We start from the raw sequence: 7,241 nt of genomic DNA on the forward strand, positions 1-7,241 counted from the left end.
TGATGGTGCTACATCACTCTCGGCCAACCATCCACTGACATGATGCGCCATGATAGTGCAACATTACTCTCAGCTATCCACCCACTGGTATGATGCACCATGATGGTATGACATTACTCTCGACTAGCCACCCACTGGCGTGATGTGTCATGATGGTGCAACATTACTCTCGGCCACCCACCCGCTTGCGTGATGCATTATGATGGTGCAATACTACTCTCGCCATCCACCCATTGGCGTGATGCACCATGATGGTGCAACATTATACTCGACCAGCCTCCAACTGGTGTGATGCATTATTGTGGTGTAATTTCTGTCCTAGGCCAATATGCCCTTAACGCACAACCAAATCTTTGGGATGAAGCTTCATCTCATACAAATGACGCATCTTTTGAGCATGCGCCATGGGAAAAGTGCGGGTGTTACATTCTGGGTAGTGCATACAATGAGTCTTTTATTGTTAAATTAAAACCCATGCTTTGACTCATTGATAACATATTAAGATTACACAGACTTATTAGGTATAACAGTGTTTTCCTTCTCTGATACCAATTGAATAGGAAAGGGTACCAAGTACACCTTCAAATTTTTTGTTCAGAAACCTATATGGACAAAACCAAATACAATCACAAGTAAATTACACATAATTATTAAATAAGATTGTATATAGAGTTTTTCTCTATCACAATCAATATGTTTAGACCAAAGGTCCGTAAACCTGATTGTGTAGAAGATTTCTTGGACGATCTCAAAATCAATATCCAAGATCAATCTAGTCGTACGCGAATTTAAAAAGTATGTAACTTGCAATTTATATTTGAAGATGCGAATTCAATAAAAACAACCATTTATTTTTATCTCAAATAATAAGGACTTAAACTATATAGTTTGATTACATACTACCTGTGATATTCCTATTATAAAGATAATATGGAAAAATAAAAACACAAGAAACCAGAAGTTTTGTTAACGAGGAAAACTGCACCTTCATAAAACCCGACCTCGTCCAGCTTCGAACACCACATTTATTAAACCGCTACAGACACTAGCCTACTATCATATTCAAACTGGAATTTTGGTTGAGCCCGAATTAACCTTCCAAAAAATTCAGCTGCAGTCGTGATCCTTATGCCTCTTGAACCTCGCAAGATTTTACGCACTTGATTCCCTTGGATGACGTCCTTCACAGCCTAAGAGTTTCTTCAACTTCGGTGAAGAATTTTGATACCAATCTGCTTCTAACAAACAAAATTATTTTATTTCCCTTTTAATTTTTCAATCTAGGTTCTGAAATTTGTTTGCAGTAGATAAAGTCCAACAAATATCACGAACTCGGAACACTTATACTCAGTTAGATGAGAAGACTGGATTACTAAACACCTCTCAAGAAAAATCCATACTAATCATATATATTGAGGAATTATAAAGTCTGAGACGAAGAGAATTTTATAATTTCTATATATCTCGTTTTTGATCCAAATTACGCACAAGATCTAGATACACGAAATATCAGGTAAAAGATAGTCTGGCTGGCTTAACGAATCTCTATATGAAGTATTCTAAGTCGTAACCTAATTATGTTTCTCAAAGGAAACCTAGGTTATCGAGGACGTCTCTAGCTTAGAAACAGGGACACAAGAGTGCCAGTGCTTCAGAAATCTAGTTGCAAGAATCTCTTTATTTATAAATTTTCAAGGCTCTAGGTTGTTAGAGCACTGCTCGGTCGAATTCGCATGCGTTTCTATCTCAAGCATGTTTGCCAATGTTAGTGATCAAAACTATAAGTCTTGATTTCTAGCCTATTTATAGATGTCTCGGACTAGGACATAAATTGTGTAGTTGAGCTTAGACTTCACAGCGTTCATCATTTGAAGACGAAGAACTACTAAGGGGAGCTTGTGGAACTTCATCGACAAAAGGTATGTGGAGACTTAAACTCATCTATCACTTGGAAAGTCTATTTCTCTACTCTATCTCTTATATTGAGACATAAGTCGTGTTACGATATAGTTTTCTATATACACATTTGAGATTTCGAGCCGAGTTTGTCTCGCTTACATATTTCTCGAAATATGTGTTGGCAAGCTTTCGCTTTGACCAAGTTCATCTTATATCAAGTGAAAATTTCCGAGTAACATCTTACATGGTTTGTGTGATACAATCATTTGATGTTTGTCTTGGAATGTTTCGTTATGATTATTTCAATAACTTGAAAATTGTTTTGATGCTAATAGTGTGTGAAAACGGCTATTGTCATCCTCTAGGAAAGTTTCAATGATTGAAATAAGAGTTTAGAACACTTAACCATTATTGGATATGTCATGTTGTGCACTTTTTCACATATGTAATCCATGTCCGGGAACCATAGTATGCACACCCATTTGCGTACCGTTTGGTTTGAGAAATCGGGGAACCTAAGTATGCGTACCGTTTGTGTACTGGCGTACAGGTTCATATCCGAGAATTTCTGCTGGGATTGAAAGTTTGCGTACCCGTTTGCGTACTGGCGTAACCCAATCTTAGTCCGGGTATTTCAAGTATGCTTACACATTTGCATACTTGAAGGTTAAAGTTCCAAAATTGGTTTTGTACATGAACATAAATATTTATATATAAGGAATGCAATCTTTGCAAACCGTGGCTATAATGTTCATGATTGATTCGAGTGAATCAAACCGATTTTGCTTCAATTGTGTTCTTGTATAATTCTATGAGAAAATGTCAATTGAACAACTCTTTAACTAGTTTCATTTGAGTCATTTGAACTAGTTATGGTTAAGATGAATAAGGTTGATATGAGAGTAATCCTATGCCTAACCATAGTTAACTATTTGTGAACCAACATGGTGTACACGTTTAGGTACGGTTACATAAACCTAAATGAGGGTGTTTTCATTTGTGTGTAACAAGCTAAGTTCTATCTAACAGTTGAAATTATTAGCTTGGTTGAATCAGGTTTTTCATCTATCGGTGAATATTGAATGCTTTGTTACCAAGGTAACTTGGATTACAAACCCTGATTTGAAAACTATATAAAGGATAACTCTACCAACTGGGAAAACTAATCCCCACACCTCCTGTGTGTTACTAGTTGCATAACTAGAGTCGATTCTCCTTTAACCTTAGGTTTCTATCGAGACCCTGTAGGTTAACGACTTCAAAGACTTCATTGGGATTGTGAAGCTAGACCCAACTATTCTCTTTGTAGTTGTGTGTTCTGATCTTGCCCGATTCTATCGTATTGAGTACAATTGAAATAATTGACTCGAGATTAATTTCTCCGATAAGAAAGATAAAAGTAATCACAAACATCTTCGTCTCATCGTTTGTGATTCCACAATATCTTGTTTCGCTAGTTGATTAAGATTATTGTGAGGTGATTGCTAATACTAGGCTGTTCTTCGGGAATATTAGACTGGTTTATCAATTAGTTACTGTTCACCTTGATTTATCAAAATACGGAACAAAAACTCTTGGGTATTTATGTGGGAGACAGATATATTCAATATATAGACTTTTCTGTGTGAGAAAGATTTGTTTATCAAGTCTTCGACTTTGGGTGGTAGCAACTCTTGGTTGTGGGTGAGATCAACTAAGGGAATCAAGTGCGTAGTATCATGTTGGGATCAAAGACGTAAGGAACGCAACTGTACCTTGAATCAGTGTGAGATTGATTAAGGTTCAACTACAGTCCAGTCAGAAGTTAATTGGTAGTAGGCTAGAGTTTGTAGCGGCTTAATACAGTGTGGTGTTCAATCTGGACTAGGTCCAGGGGTTTTTTTGCATCTGCGGTTTCCTCGTTAACAAAACTTCTGGTGTCTGTGTTATTTCTTTTCTGCATTATATTTTGTTATATAATTGAAATATCACAGGTTGTGCGTTAAATCAATCAATTAGGAAATTGATGGGTGCCAAATAATGTATATATTTATCCCTTTTTGTTGGCATTTAACTCATCTTTTGCGCATTAATTCTACATTTTATCCCATATTCTGTATTTTCATTGTTTTCAAGAATAAATATTTTTCTTACTTAATTTTGCATTTTTAGGTAATAAATAAAGTTTGGATGAATTGCGGAGCGGAATAGAGCAGAAAAGTAGTGAAAAGACGGGAAGAATTACGCAAGGAAGCCGCAAAGAATGGAGCGCACGTCCAAAAAGCTAGGAATGGGCTCAAGAAGGAAGAATTGTTCTTAAAGAAGATATGGGCTTGGCATACCCAATGCCCAAAACCCTCACCCAAGTCCATTTCCTATATCCATACCCGTTTCTCATGTAGCCGTCAGATTGGATCCATATCATCATCCAACGGTCTCTCCATCATCGCACATCAAACTCCGAAGCTCCCGCTTTACATCGCAACACCCATCTCCATCTTGGGTCGTCCGTTTTGCTACATCCCTTCATCCGACGGTCGCTCCACGCTTACCTCCGTATCGCCGTTGGATCCACCTACCATCTTCCCATCCATCGCTTCTTGTCGCAGATCATCAAACCTCGCTGAACCCGCTCAACACCCTAATACCCCATTCTATACCCATTAGCCAAACACACTCTCTCCCAAAACCATCGAATCCATCTTCTTCCCCTCTTCTGCAACAGTGATGCTCCCCACAAATCACTCCACCATCTTCTCCCACAAATCACTCCACCATCTTCCCCCCCCCCAAATCATTCAACCATCACCATTCGAGCCATCCCCTACTCCTCTAGCTTTCTATAACATCAATTCCTCGATCTTTTCCTCTCACAGGAACCCTAGGTTAGGGGTTGATGAAATAGATGAGCTAGAAAAGCAATTAGGGCATGGGAAGAACAAGAGAAGCATCAGGAGAAGGATTGGAGGCATGGGTCGACATCTACCAGTGTCAACAGTGATTAGGTAAATTTTAATAATTTTTATAAGAACCCTAATTTTTCTGATTTGGGAACTTTTTGGGGAGATCAATTGTACGTCTAATTGAAGCATGGGTTAGTCTATTAGGGTTGTTATCATAGTTAGGTAGGATTTTCTTTGATTTATTTTGTATTTTCACCAAACCCTAATTGGACTGATGTGGTCCTGATTTTTGGGGATTTTGTTTATTGTATAAATAGGTGTTAAGGGATTGAGGGGGGATGATCTCTGGACTAGCCAGTAGAGAATTAAACCAAAATATTATGCAATTCCAATTTCAGTCTTCTTATGCAGTTAACAGTTGATTGTTGTGTGTATGTTATGTTTGAATTATTTTGCATGATGAATGTTGATGCTGTTAACATGTTTTTCATGAGCTAAGTTACTGCAGCTAAGGCTCAGATGAAGCCTTAGTGCATGGTTGGATGATGAATTGCTAGGTTAGAGCCTTAATGCTTGTTTTTCTTGAGCAGTGGGAGAGATTAGTGCTCATCTGTGTGCTTGTGATTGATTGTACTGTCAAAAGACAGTCAATGCTAGGAGCACATTAGTTGAGCAAGCTAATTTTCTTTCCATTCCTTTTGTATGCTTAGGGTCTGAATTTCAACCTAGAACTACATTGTTTGGCTAGGACACCAAGGTGGATTCTAAGCCATTAGCTTAGCCACAATATCCTTCTCAGTCACTTACATTTTCAGTCTTGCTTTGCTTCAAATTCAGTTTATATTTCTTAGCTGTGTTGCTCGCCTATTGTCTTGCAATTTGTAGTCTCTATGCACTGAAGTCAGTGCAAAATCTCACCCCTGCCCTTGGCTTACAGCCTTGGTTCCTTGCTGTTGTTATTTATATCATCTGCCATCTAATCCTTGCTGTGCTGCCATCTTGTGTTAACTGTTTTAGTTCTTTGTATCTGCCTTCATCCATCACTGCTCACTGCCATAGTGCTTTGCACCCATTGATAGCTTAGGAAAATTTCTTTTAAGCACTCCTACTCCCTGTGGACTGATCCCTTTCTTATCCCTATATTATAAAGCTTGACCTTGTATACTTGCAAGTTTTTGTGTGTTTTCCAATTTCCACACCAGAAATCCAACCTTTGGTTGTTGATTTAAGTTGATTGACACTTGAACATTGGTCTTTGGTACCGTTCAAGTTGTTTCACATAATAATCAGGCTCGCGGATTTCTATCTGTTTGATTTGCTGATTACATTGTGAAAAAGAGATATTAAACTCTTTGATATACTTTACTCTAGATTGAGTCTGATTGTATAGTTGATTCTCTAGAAAGTGTATTGGAGTAACTCCTCTCCGATTGCCAAACGAATTGTTGGGTGTGGTTGTTAGACCCCCGCATTTTCATAGGTATCATTCAATTTCAAGCTAAGATAACTTGAGATCTTAGCGAACATTTTCTCAGTTTAGATGAAATTCTTATTAGGAATTCATGTAAGCATGTGAGATTTCTACTTTGAAATTACACATAAGAATATGCACAATGATCCAGGGTTCTTGAAATGTGTACAATGATGGTCCATAGTGGCTCAGTAGCCCTTGAACTTACAAGCGTTAGTGGTGTTCAATAACACTCAAGACTAATCGATGATCACAAGTACAATGTCATTTTGTGAATAAAATTGTCTTAAAAGTGTCTATGAGAATTGTAGCAAAATCGAACATCAACATATAAAGTAGTTCATGACTTCTGCTAATACTGGAACTGGACAGGTTCGTAAACCTCTAACAGTTCATGAAGTCAGGGTACAATGGTTTGCAAACCTTGGAAGTTCCCGAAAGTCAAGTCACAAGGGTTTGCAAACCTTGGGAGTTTTCAAAAGTCAGATGGTAGGGGTTTACAAACCGGTTTTGCGTACCTACCTAATTCCAATAATCATATGTAAATGGTTTGTAAACTGGGTTTGGAACCTATACAGCTCATGGAATTCAGAATGACTTTGATAAGACATACAAGTATGTATATGTATAGACAAACAGTTTTTTTCCTCACGTAGTTAATTAAAAACATTCCCAATATCCATAGACAGTATGAACTTTTGTTTGGGAATTTCTAAATAATCAACTTAGAACAAAAATAATTTGTGAACAATAAATTGTTCTAACTAAGATTTCTAGGGATCTAAAAACATCCATTGGTTGAATCATATTTCGAGAGTTTAACCAAGACAAACTCGACTTCGAAATTTCTTTTTGCAATATTAAGTCTACTAAAATTATACGACGAAGTCTCACAAGATTGAATGGTAAATGCATTGAGTAAATATGATAGGTCAGTTTCACATACCTCTTTGTTGATGAAGTTCTCGCAAATGTCTTCATTTGTTCTC

This window comes from Papaver somniferum, chromosome 1 (assembly GCF_003573695.1).
Source record: "Papaver somniferum cultivar HN1 chromosome 1, ASM357369v1, whole genome shotgun sequence".
Classification (NCBI taxonomy): domain Eukaryota; kingdom Viridiplantae; phylum Streptophyta; class Magnoliopsida; order Ranunculales; family Papaveraceae; genus Papaver; species Papaver somniferum.